At 38.7% G+C, this 14,112-nt stretch overlaps 1 long non-coding RNA gene across 1 annotated transcript; it reads right to left on the minus strand.

Annotated features, from left to right (window-relative positions):
• Positions 1–232: 232 nt before the first annotated feature.
• On the minus strand, positions 233–6,352 carry LOC100564813 (uncharacterized). Its single transcript, XR_507359.2, has 2 exons — positions 5,910–6,352; positions 233–1,532 (listed from the first exon to the last, which is right to left on the minus strand). It is a non-coding gene; the product is annotated as an uncharacterized LOC100564813 (long non-coding RNA).
• Positions 6,353–14,112: the final 7,760 nt, after the last annotated feature.

Consider the following 14,112-nt stretch of genomic DNA (forward strand, 5'->3'; position numbering starts at 1 on the left):
GGTGGGGACTTAATGGACCACAGAAACAGGGACTAGAGAGCCACAGAAAACAATGAATAATTGGAAAACAGCAATTGTTCATCTAAATACAATAAATCTGAAGGGAACAGATTAAAGAAGATTGTAATAGTTTTGGCTGACTTTCCTTCCAGTCGTCCCCAGATCTCTTGTGCTCTTAAGAGCATTTCGAAGCCACATTTTATTTTATGTGTTGTAATGACTTCATTAAAAGTAACCTTTAAAATAGCATTTATTGACAGATAGTTAAAAAAGCTCTGTTTCAAATTAATCAGCGACTGGTTTGGGAAAGTTACACAGACCAGATATTAAAGCATCCAGCCAAGTGAGGGCACATTCTTTAGTATCAAAATATCTAGCACTTATTTTATGCAACAAGAAAGCATGTTATTAAGCAAGGCACAAGAATTACACACCAACTAGATGTGTTGAACTACAACTCCCAGCATTCCTCACATTGGCTTTACCATCTAAAGGTGCTACGAGTTGCATTTCAACAACAATTAGACGACTGTAATGTAACCTCTTGTCTTAGCTCAAGAGAAACTATGTCTTTCCCTCTAAAAGCAAAGGGAAATATATCTCATTCATGGCTGTGTTTTAAAATCATTATAGAAAAATAAGTAAAAGAACTGACTGGCTGGAAGGCTAAGTAGACTAGCTAGTTTTAGTAGTAGAGATGCTGTCTCACCAAGTCATTGTTAACACTTTTCCCACAATCTCTTCCAGGATGAATATCAACATCATTTGGGCTTCTAATCTAGGATCATCTCAGGTCAAATATGGAAGGTTCCTAAGATCTGAGCTCTCGGTGATATTTTGAAGGCACTTAGCATCTTCTCCTAGCTACACCACAGACCCTACATGGAAGAACACATTTTTCTAGAGTAAACCTTTGAGTCTTTATGACCTTTCATCTTAAACACACTCTCAGGATGCTCTTCCAGTTCTATTTTGACTTCATCATCCCAATCCACATCATCTATGGTCCAGATAGTTATCTTGGTCATTTCAGCCTCTTCCACATTTTCAGTCGGCTCATCAGCTATTTCTATGTAAAGTCCTGATTCCTCCAAAGCCAAATCATTAGGTAGGTTCTGATCGTCATCTACCGAAAGGAAGGGAGCTCTTATATATGGAGGCCCCAATTCAGTAGGATTTGCTTCTTGTGCCTCTTCTATGATCGGTTCAGAGATTTGTTGAACAGGTATGGCTTCTTGAGTCAACAGTGAAATATTGTGATAACCTTCTAAATCCTTAGGCTGTCCTCTAGTTTGCACAAGATAATCATTTTCCATGGTGTTCACTGAAGCATTCTGTGACTCCAGTGCATAAGGAGAACAAGAAGGTGCTATATCTTTGTACTTGTTAGAAGAAGCAAAAGTCTTTTTCTGCTTGGAATGTACTGACCACTTGCTATGCCTGTGACCCATGTTTCAGATGCTCACAGGATGTTATGGAACAATTTTCTAGTCCTTCCTGTTGCAACTAGAAGAAAAATTGTACCAATAGATCTGTAAAAATGAAAGAAAAGGACATTAGTGGCCTTCCAGTAATGCAACCATAGATAGCAATTCACCAATACTGTGATAATGGAACCATTCAGCATACAGTCACTGCAATATAATAAAACTAGCTGTGCCCGGCCACGCGTTGCTGTGGCAAAGTGGTGGTGGTATTGGTTAAAAAGTGTTGTGTAATTTTTATTTGACGTTATTTATATTTTTTAATTAATTTTATTGTAAGTTATCTTTTTATTTATTATATTTTATTATTTTCTTGTATTATTTTTAGTTATTTTCTGTTATTATAGTATTTTATTGTATTAATTTTTAGTGTTTTTAATTATTTTTAGTGTTTTTTATTATTTTTTATTAGGTTGCTAGGAGACCAAATTGGAGGAGCTTAGCCTTCTAACTGGCAGCAATTGGATAAAAGCAATTATTCCTCTCTCTCTAATTAGGACTTTATTTTTCTTTTCTTTTTGTTGTATCAACCTAGAGCCGTGGATGATGGGTTGTGTTGTCAAATTTCGAGGTTGGGGGGCCTGCAGTTTTGTTGTTTTGTGGGTCGCCGTGATGCCATTACTCTTATATATATATATAGATGGATGAAACATACATCAGAGATACCATAGCTCAGGGATCCCCAAACTTTTTATGCAGAGGGCCAGTCTACAATCCTTCAAACTGTTGAGGGGCCAAATTATCATTTGAAAAAAAATACAAACAAATTCCGATGTACACTACACATGACTTATTTGTAGTGCAAAAACAACAACAAGAACAATGAAATAACAATGAAAAAGCAATACAATATTTAAAAATAAAAACAATTTTAACCAACATACATTTATCAGGATTTCAATGGGAAGTGTGGGCCTGTTTATGGCCAATGAGATAGTCAAGTTAATTGGGATTGTTGTTGTTGTTGTTGCTGTGTGCCTTCAAGTCATTTCAGACTTTGGGCGAGCCTAAGTCTAAACTTTATTTATTTATTTACTATATTTATTTACTACATTTGTATCACACCCTTCTCACCCCAAAGGGGACTCAGAGTGGCTTACAAATTATATGTACATACAATATGTTATATTATTAGCATAGCACACTATTATTTATTTATTTATTTATTTATTTATTTCCAGTATTTATATTCCGCCCTTCTCACCCCGAAGGGGACTCAGGGCGGATCACATTACACATATTAGGCAAACATTCAATGCCTTTTTAACACAGGACAAAGACAAACAAACATAGCTCCGAGCGGGCCTCGAACTTATGACCTCCTGGTCAGTGACTCATTGCTCTCCCGTCCACTATACTGTAATATTATTAGTAATATATAATTAATACTATTGTATGGTATTATTATTATTAGTGTTATATTGTATTACATTATAATATTATTATCAATATTATATGTATATACAATATATTATATTATAAAACTGAGGGCGGGGGCCAGGTAAATGACCTTGGAGGGCCGCATCCGGCCCCCGGGCCTTAGTTTGGGGACCCCTGCCATAGCTAGTATTTTGCAAAACCAGCCACTTCTGCCCTGTGTGTAAAAATAGCTGTAACTTTCAAGAACTGAACAAATTCCCATTTGCAGAGCAACACTAGCAATGAAGTCATTAGCACTAGTGGTTTTCAATCTTTAGTCTGCCAGATGGTTGAGACTTCAGTTCCCAGAATCTGACAATTCAGCAAGATAGCTAGGGCTTCAGGGAGGTAAAGTTGGAAGACCAAAGTTGGAGATCCATTGATTTGCACACAAGACACAAGCAAAGCCTGGTAAAAAAATACTCTTTTGTTCCCAGGAACTCACATTTCAAGTGTGGCAAGGGAATCATAGGAACTGGAGTAGAAAAGTAACATGTTTGAACTGCTCTGAAAGACAGTCTCAAGAGCAGTCAAGCTCTCTAAGAGGCTCTTCAATGGTAACTACACCTGGTCAACCTTTATTAAGGTGAACTGCACCCAAGAGGGTTGAGTTGAAAAGTCTGGGGCTGTCGGCACATAAATGTAGGCTCATTTGACAAAATATGAAGTGCTGGTGTTAGCATTTAGGAAATACAGTAGAGTCTCACTTATCCAACATAAATGGGCCGGCAGAATGTTGGATAAGCGAATATCTTGGATAATAAGGAAGGATTAAGGAATAGCCTATTAAACATCAAATTAGGTTATGATTTACAAATAAAGCACCAAAACGTCATGTTATACAACAAGTTTGATAGAAAAAGTAGTTCAATATGCAGTAATGCTATGTAGTAATTACTGTATTTACGAATTTAGCACCAAAATATCACGATGTATTGAAAACATTGACTACAAAAATTCATTGGATAATCCAGAACGTTGGATAAGCTAGTCTTGGATAAGTGAGACTCTACTGTACTTAAATTCTTCTCTGCTTGCTAAAGCACATACATCCTCAATAGGAGTACACCTTTACCAAATAAATTTTCCTTCACATTTCTAATTTTGCAAAGAGTGGGACACTAAAAATCATTTACATGTCATGTCTGCTGTGTTCACTGTCCCTTGATCACTTTGTCTGCACCTTTTCTTAAGTGCCTAAATTGGATTTCTAAAAGTTTGGTTAAGTTTTTAATTTGAGGACCAAAAGAAAATTCCATCATGCGGTTAGAATTCATACTCGGGGGAGCAATGTCCATGGTTTGAGGCTTCTCTCTTAACCACACCACGATCCCCAAGTTGCTTTGTCAAAACTACCACTGTCGTCATGATGCAAATCTCAGGAAGATCTCAGCTTGCCAACTCTTCCAACCAGCCAGTGCAATTGTGCTTCTACTAACAGCAACAGGGCAGGCAGAAAGCCCCAACCACAGCAGGTGGCAGTGTTCCTCATTCTTACGCAGACCTTCACTTGCAGATTTCTACACATAGTGTTGCTCTTAAAGGCACAGGAGAAAGTCTGGCTGGCTTGGCTTCTTGTTTTTTATGTTTCTTAATCCTAATGGGGAGTCTCCGGTGGCTCAGTGTGTTAAAGCGCTGAGCTGCTGAACTTGCAGATCAAAAGGTCCCAGGTTCAAATCCCGGGAGCGGAGTGAGCACCCGCTGTTAGCTCCAGCTTCTGCCAACCTAGCAGTTCAAAAACATGCCAATGTGAGTAGATCAATAGGTACCGCTCCGGCGGGAAGGTAATGGCTCTCCATGCAGTCATGCCGGCCACATGACCTTGGAGGTGTCTATGGACAACGCCGGCTCTTCGGTTTAGAAATTGAAATGAGCACCAACCCCCAGAGTCGGACACGACTGGACTTAACGTCAGGGGAAACCTTTACCTTTACTAATCCTAATGGGGAGCCTCCGGTGGCTCAGTGTGTTAAAGCACTGAGCTGCTGAACTTGCAGACCGAAAGGTCCCAGGTTCAAACCCAGGGAGCGGAGTGAGCACCCGCTGTTAGCTCCAGCTTCTGCCAAACTAGCAGTTCGAAAACATGCCAATGTGAGTAGATCAATAGGTACTGCTTCAGCAGGAAGGTAAAGCCATTCCATGCAGTCATGCCGGCCACATGACCTTGGAGGTGTCTATGGACAACGCCGGCTCTTCGGCTTAGCAATTGAAATGAGCACCAACCCCCAGAGTCGGACACGATTGGACTTAATGTCAGAGGAAACCTTTACCTTTACCTTAATCCTAATGGTTGACACCCTTAAGTCAATCATCTTGCCAAGGGTGCATCAACACTGGAATTGATGTAGTTTGCCACCACTCTGACACAGCTCAATGCAATTGAGTTATCGTTTTATGAGGTCTGTATCCTCCTTTGCCAAAGAATGCTGGTGCCTCACCAAAATACAAATCCCAGGATTACATAGTGTTGAACCATGGCAGTTAAAGTGGTGTCAAACTGCATTAATCCTACAGTGTAGATGTCCTCTTTCAATCACAACTGTGATTAAGGATCTAAGCAGGACCTGCAAGAAGATGTTGCAGTTTGGTCCTTGTCAAGGTTCCAGCTAACCAGGGGTCCTTCCATACAGCCATATAACCCAGAATATCAAGGCAAATATTCCACAATATCTGCTTTGAACTGGGTTATGTGAATTCACAATGCCATATAATCCACTTCAATGTGGATTTGATAAAACTATGTGGAAGGGGCCCAGGTTTTCTTACAAGGAACTCTACTCTGTTTTCTTGATTCACTGGCTTTCTTATTTTTCCTTCCAAGAGCCAACCAGTTTTCTGCAGCAACTAAATAAATATAGTCCTTGTAGGACTGTTGGAAATGTCCTCCACTTTTTCCTAAACAAATGGTAATTAATTATAAATTCACAAACACAGAAACAAAGACATCAAACACAGTTTTACTATTCATTTTGCTTAATGCATTACAAACCATACAACAGCACTTACCACTCAAACAGCCATGAGAAAGTACATCTGCAGGAACAACAGGAATGTCTTCTGAGCATGTAAGACTTCCTTTATATAGAGGTACATGGTTACACTTAATAGGTTCCCCAAAATAAGTTGATGTGTTACCTTTTAAAGTTGGCTCTCAATATCCCTAGATTCTGTATCCACAGATTCAACCATCCATGGCTTGAAAATATTTAAATTAAAAATCTTTAATTTTTCCATTTTGTATAAAGAACACTATTTTACTGCACCATTGTATGTATAAGGGCCATTCATGGATTTTGGTATCCACGAGGATCTTGGAGGTGAACACCAATGGATATCAAGGGCCCACTGAATTGTTCCTCTTGGTTGCATGGTTTTTTTTTATTATTAGTGATTTTCCAGGAAAGTGACACAGGAATGAAATTGAAAATATAAAGAATACATTTAAAAACAATAACAAACATAGACTTTGTGCTCTCCACAGTGAATTAAAACCACAGAAAAACAAAACAAAAAATAAAAAGTAACAAACCATGGACATAAAAGAGAAAAAAATAAATAAAAATAAAAATAAGGAAAAACAAGACAATGGATGAAAACACAAGACTACATATATGGACAATGTGTGAATATATATGTCTGTATGTGTCACACCATACACCTTAACCCCCCCAGTGTACATGTATATATCAATTTCCATCTAAATCCTGCTGACCTTACCGATTTATATCGGGCTGTGGCACAGGCTGGTGAGCAGCCAGCTGCAACCAGCTTCAACAAATCACTCTGACCAAGAGGTCATGAGTTCGAGGCCAGCTCGGAGCCTGCGTTTGTCTTCTGTCTTTGTTCTATGTTAAGGCATTGAATGTTTACCTTATATGTGTAATGTGATCCGCCCTGAGTCTCCTTCGGGGTGAGAAGGGCGGAATATAAATACTGTAAATAAATAAATAAATAAATAAATAAATATCTTAAATAGTAATTTGTCTTGTACATTACACCCAGCCTCCACCTTTATATGTGTTTTCTAGATTTATATTTTAAATCAGAATTTTAACATTCACACTCTTTAAGTAGTCCTTGATAGAGTCCCAGATTGTTTGTTTTTTTGGCTTGCCATGATTATTTGCTAGTAAATATGTTAGCCTACCCACATTCATAATCTCTAGAATTTTGGTGTACCACCTATTGATTTCCGGGGTGTCTTTTTTTCCCCATAACTTAGCATACACAATTCTAGTCAAGTAATTAAATAGAGTTTCTTTATTTTTATCTACCTTGATATCTAGTAATATTTTGGGTCCATTTTTATATTGATTTGTAGCATTTTTTTGAATTTTATTTATTTATCTTGGCCTAATCTTGGTTGCATGTTTTTTTTAAAAAATATCCTCTGTATGAATTGGAATCAGTCTGTGACTTTGCGAGCAAAGGAAAACAGCTTGCCCTTTGCCTCTCGACTTTGAAAGAAATGTTAACATGCTAAGGCGCGTTTAAGGAGGAGCATTGTACAAAATGATGCTTCTAATAGTAAGCAACTAACAGTGGGGAATAGGACTCCCCGTGGTTTAAAGTGTGAGGTTGGTCTCTTTTAAGGAACCATAAAAGAGTGAATGGATGAGACATGCACGTGATTATGATCGTGAACAGTTGCAGTGAAGATGTGCTTCGGTCCCTGATGCCTCCCTTTAATGTAGCAGCTCTTGAATATTTTATTTAAAGACCCTAAAAATCCCTTACCTAGATGACCCTTACTCAAAAATCTTGTTTTTCCATGAAAGTGTTGACAGGTCATGTTCTGCCTGACATTTGCTCTTTGCTCACAATGTAAGGTCATGCAAACAACAGTAATGATTTGGCTGCTGGATGAACTATGAACATGTCACATGAGGATAGTGCATACGTGGAGCAAACTATGGACACTTCACCTGATGTGATGAGTAATGAGTTATATAAGTTACAAGGCAACTACGCATGTCCAAAAGGATTGTAATAGTCAGCAAATTCCATTGTCAGTTAGCTTCTGTGCATGCTCTGTAAAATTGTATAAATTGGAAAGCCACTACAGGCAAGGGGTGGCATTGCATTTTCTGGGCATTAGCTAACATTGTTACCTGCTCTTGGCCAAAAGTAAACTATCTTGAAGACAACTTCTGCTGTCAGTCTGCTTTCTTCACCCGCGTCCAAACGAAATTCCACAACACCTTGGTTTAGCATTTTCTTTCGGAATCAATTCTTTCCTTCACACACACAAACATATATCTTTCTAAACAATGCAAAAAAAAAAAAAAGCCAGGGTGTACCTCTGTTTCAGTCTAGTGCCCTTCAGAATTTGTTCTGGGCTTTTCCCTGCCTTTGCCAAACAAATAATTGCAGTCTAAGAGCTTTCCTATCAAAGCCGTTTGTATCCACACACCACTCTGCAAATTCGTTTTCATTTTGGAAGACGTTCAAAACAATATTTCCCACTGGATTTTTGAAAATACTAGATTATTGGAAAGAAGGCGTTTTGGATGCACGCTCACAATTTTATGGCACCCACGGGACTAAATAATACATTAGATTGGTCTGTTTTTCTATAATCTTTTGTATTTCCACTCCCATCTTATAATTCCTAATTTTCTGCAGTAATAACAGGGGATGTTGTTTTATATTTTGTCATATTGTATGGTTTTGGGCATGGCCCCATGTAAGACGCCCCGAGTCCCCGTTGGGGAGATGGTGGCGGGGTATAAATAAAGTATTATTATTATTATTATTATTATTATTATTATTCTATCTTGGACCTTGGTCTTGCTGGTTAGGGATGATAGCCGTTGTGCTCCAACACGCTGGGAAAATGCCATGTTTCATCGATGTGGCTCTATTCGTTTCTGGTTCATCTCCCTTGATACTTTAATGTAAAAGCAAGCAGCTTGAAGCCTTCAGGTTGTGGCTCTGTCTAATTGAAACGTCTTCAAGCAAACAATCTGTCCAGACTTCTGACATGAGGAAGCTGTCCACATTACAACAAAGGAATTAAAAAGAACAATCCCATTCAAATTTGGCTCTAGCTCTCCCCACTTCAAGGATCCTTTCCTAATCCACAGTTAAAGGAAGCTTTGTTTTCTACTGCCCTGGAGACTAGGATGCGGAATAATGGCTGCAAACCACAGGAAAGGAGATTCCACCTGAACATTAGGAAGAACTTCCTCACTGTGAGAGCTGTTCAGCAGTGGAACTCTCTGCCCCAAGTATGGTGAAGGCTCCCTCTTTGGAGGCTTTTAAGCAGAGGCGGGATGACAATCTGTCAGGGGTGGTTTGAATGTGATTTTCCTGCTTCTTGGCAGCGGGTTGAACTGGATGGCCCACAAGGTCTCTTCCAATTCTATGATTCCACCTTAAGTGGCCACACCCTATGGAAGTTTGGAGTGTTTAGTTTGGGATGGTGCTAGAATTCTCTGGCAAAGGATTTTTCTTGCCCTCCCTAAATTAAAGCAGGGATACAGAATGCCAGTGTTGTTGTGTGTTTTCCGGGATGTATGGCCATGTTCCAAGTATTCTCTCCTGACGTTTCGCCCACATCTATGGCAGGCATCCTCAGAGGTTGTGAAATATTCTCACAACTTTATAATAATAATAATAATAACTTTATTTTTATACCCCGCCTCTATCTCCCCAAAGGGGACTCAGGGCGGCTTACATGGGGCCAAGCCCAAATAAAAACTATATATATAAAAGGGTAATGAAATTTCGGCCTAGGACAAAACAACAAAACTGCACATCCCAGAAACACTAAACTTGGCAGCACAACCCGTCATCCATGCCTCTACGTTCATACAACAAAAAGAAAAGAAAAATAAAGTCCAGTTAGAGGGAGAGGAATAATTGTTTTTATCCAGTTGTTGCCAGTTAGAAGGCTAAGCTCCACCCACTTGGTCTCCTAGCAACCCACTCAGCTCAGGGGACAGGCAGAGTTAGGCTTCACTTAGGCCTCTTCCACACTGCCTATAAAATACAGATTATCTGATTTTATCTGGATTATATGGCAGTGTAGACTCAAGGCCCTTCCACACAGCTATATAACCCATTTATAATGGACTTAATGTCAGGGGGAAAGCTTTACCCTTTACCTTAACTACCACCAATTCCTCAATACTTTATTTCACATACCACCAGACTTCGCCACAGCAACACGTGGCTGGGCACAGCTAGTAGCAATATAAAACACAACAATAGACAAGAGACATGCACAATTATAAAAATTTAAACGTTAGCCAATAAAAACAAATGACAAGAACTAATAAAAACATAGATTAAAACGGAGAGGTTGTAAAAGTAGACTGGGTAAGGTGCACCATATAAATAACCTCACAACCTCTGAGGATGCATGCCATAGATGTGGGCGAAACGACAGGAGAGAATACTTCTGGAACATGGCCATACAGCCCAGAAAACATACAACAACCCTGTGATCCCGGCCATGAAAGCCTTCGACAACACACAGAATGCCAGTGTTTGGACACTTGCTATTTTTGAACTACAACTCCCTTAAAACCCTTAATCCAGATAGTCATACCACCCAACTTTTCAATATGTTTTTGTTCATGAAAGTATTTTTCCCTCCACATCCTAGCCAGAATACATTGGTTGCCCTGCTATTGGGAGTTCAAGGAGATCCATCATTCTTGGACTCTTTTGGTTCTCTGGAAGTTGACTATACAGTTGTACTGGAAAGCCTAGACATTTCTAGATAGTTTTTCAAAAAATAAATAAACCAATTTGGTTTTCATTTTTATTTGGGTCCCGTGCTCCTAAACAGCAGATATAGAGGACTAACTTGTCGCTCTGATATTTATCAGGCACAGGTGTAGCTCTGGGAGTTTGCTCAAAATGACTGTTTATTGTACTATAGTTTGAAGCATATCACCAGGACTTCTACTTGCTTAATTCTGTGCAGGATTGGGGTCTGACCAAGGCCAGGAAGGTCAGCTTACTGCTCCTGTTAAAAGGAAAATTGAAACGCTTTGATTTTCATTATGTTTCTCCCAATTTTAGCATCCACAGAGTTCTGAAGATCAAGGCTTGTAATAAAAACACCATCAAAGATGCTAGCTATGCCAGCATACGGTTCTGTTACAAAGCATGTTTGGGCTGTTATTTTACCAGCCAAGATAGAAGGGTTTTATAAAATGACAGAACAGGAGCAAAAGTTAGTTCACAAGGAGATATGAACTCACTTCATTTATCTCTTTGGAGCAGGAAGAGAGACATCTTTTATTAAAGTGATCATAACTTTACATATCGTGAGCCTTATCAGCTTCCTTCAGACGGGAGCGAGATTGCTTTCAACCCTTTTAGATACATTGAGTCAATAAAGGTGAAAAAGTTCCTCTTTGGAACTGATGCAAAAAGGAAGAATTGAATGCAAAGGTTTCCATTCCTGTTCAGGTCAAGGCCTTGGCTTCTGTGTGGAGAAGAAAACTCAAATATGGAGAAAAAAACTTCAAATATGAGTTCCAATATTGAATGCTTCTTCCTATTCCCTTTCTCTACACCATTCATCTTCTATATATATAAAAGAGTGATGGCATCACGGCGACCCACAAAACAACAAAACTACAGGCCCCCCAACCTCGAAATTTGACAACACAACCCATCAGCCACGCCTCTAGGTTGATACAACAAAAAGAAAAGAAAAATAAAATCCTAATTAGAGAGAGAGGAATAATTGCTTTTATCCAATTGATGCCAGTTAGAAGGCTAAGCTCCTCCAACTTGGTCTCCTAGCAACCCAATAAAAAAATAATAAAAAACACTAAAAATTAATACAATAAAATACTATAATAACAGAAAATAACTAAAAATAATACAAGAAAATAATAAAATATAATAAATAAAAATATAACTTACAATAAAATTAATAAAAAATTGCAAATAACGTCAAATAAAAATTACACAACAATTTTTAACCAATACCACCACCACTTTGCCACAGCAACGCGTGGTCGGGCACAGTTAGTAATTTTATAAACCTACTCCATGCCTCCCATTACATCCCCTTACTTTTATTACAGATTTCCTTGCCATGTTACAATCTGTCTGTTAATAAAGTGTCTCATTACTAACACTTTCAGTACCATTTTGTCTCAGCTTTTTTCATCTTCAAATGCTTAGCAAATTCATCAATTCTCAGGCCAAGTCCTTAGTAACTAGAGTTTTACTGACGCTTTAAAAAAATGAAATTCAAATTATTCTTTCCAGAATATAGATTATATCTAACTCTCTTGCTTTGAAACCAAACTGTCTCTTTAGCACTTTCATCTCGGGAGTATGAATTTGGAAGTGTTTTCCATTTAAGACAATCAGATCATAAAACATTGTTTCTTAACTCGAAGACAGGGGTACCAAGGCCGCTAGAAACATGTAAAAGGAGCTGACAGGAGTGTTCCTGGAAACTGATTCAGAGGAAGAATTTGAGAGCGCTCATTGATCCAGCAAAATAATACAAGAATGCAACTTGAATCAAAGGAATTGGCTCACCCTTCAACTCACATGTGCTGAATGGTATTGTGTTAAAATAACAAAGCGAAGGAAGTCCTTCCCGAAATTATCTTCACCTTGCTCTAATGCCCTACATTGCCTGCAGCATTCTTGCTTGACGCAGAGTTGGCAAAACCATCAAAAGAAGGAATGTTGATTCAAATTTCAAGATCTCTTTTAAGTACCTGCAGTAGCCAAGTTTGAAGTGTTGAGCCTTTGTCCCGGAGTTAATCTGATATTATAGACGGCAGCGGCCTTCGCATTTGGCAGAGTTGAGAATTTTCTTGAAAGATCTGAGAAACACACACAAAAGAAAAAGCACACAGGGAGACGGGGAGACAATTTCCAGACAGTTTTGATGTCTGCCTTCGGGGATTTTAGTGGGTTTTTTTTTAAAGATGGGCATCATTTTTGTTAACGTCTTCAGCTCCATCAAAACAGCAGATGCTGATATCAACTATGTGGACAACCCATAGCTTCCTTGGACAAGGAGGAATCATTCAGAATGTCTGTTTCTTCCTCCTGTCCATTGCAGGGGTCTCCAAGGGTGCATCTGAACTATAAGGAACCATGGTAGTGCAATGGGTTCCATTGAACATAAATACCAATGTGCATTTGGTTGTGCATTTAGTTCCATATTTGGGGTATCATTTCAGTAGTGCAATGCTGCCATTCAAAACAATAATTGTATTGTATGGTTAAGGCTTTCAAGAAGCTCAACACCAATTTTCACAGCATCTAGGCCTCATCTACACTACCATATAAAATCCAGATTATCTTCTTTGAATTGGATTATATATTCAAAGCAGATGCTTTGGATTATCTGAATTGATAATATAGATCAGGGGTCCCCAAACTTTTAAAACAGGGGGCCAGTTCACAATCCTTCAGACCGTTGGAGGGCCGGACTATAGTTGGCCACCAAGCAATAATTAATAATAATAATAATAATAATAATAATAATAATAATAATAATAACAAAACAACAATAATATCAAAGAGGGTTGGAAGAGACCCTTTGGGCCATTGAGTCCAACCTCCATCTGCCTCTGTGCACCGAAAGCACAAGCAAAGCATCCCTGACAGATGGCCACCCAGTCTCAATGTTAATAATAATAATAATAATAAAGAGGATTGGAAGAGACCCCTTGGGCCATTTAGTCCAATCCTCTTCTGCCTTTGTGCACCGAAAGCACAAGCAAAGCATCCCTGACAGATGGCCACCCAGCCTCAATGTTAATAATAATAATAATAATAATAATAATAATAATAATAGTAAAGAGGGTTGGAAGAGACCCCTTGGGCCATTTAGTCCAACCCTCTTCTGCCTTTGTGCACCAAAAGCACAAGCAAAGCATCCCTAACAGATGGCCACCCAGCCTCAATGTTAATAATAATAATAATAATAATAATAATAATAATAATAATAATAATAATAAGGGTTGTAAGAAAAGAAGAGACCCCTTGGGTCATTTAGCCCAACCCGCTTCTGCCCTTGTGCCGTGGGGGCCGGATAAATAGCTTTGATGGGCCGCATCCAGCCCCGGGCCTTAGTTTGGGGACCCCTGATATAGATTATATGACAGCACAGATCCAGCCTCAGATCAGCACATTAAAGAAGGATTTTTTCTCCTTCGTGATTTGTTTTGAAAACATATCATTGACACTGTAAATATTAAGTAGGAGCTGC

Source organism: Anolis carolinensis, unplaced genomic scaffold, assembly GCF_035594765.1.
Source record: "Anolis carolinensis isolate JA03-04 unplaced genomic scaffold, rAnoCar3.1.pri scaffold_8, whole genome shotgun sequence".
Classification (NCBI taxonomy): domain Eukaryota; kingdom Metazoa; phylum Chordata; class Lepidosauria; order Squamata; family Dactyloidae; genus Anolis; species Anolis carolinensis.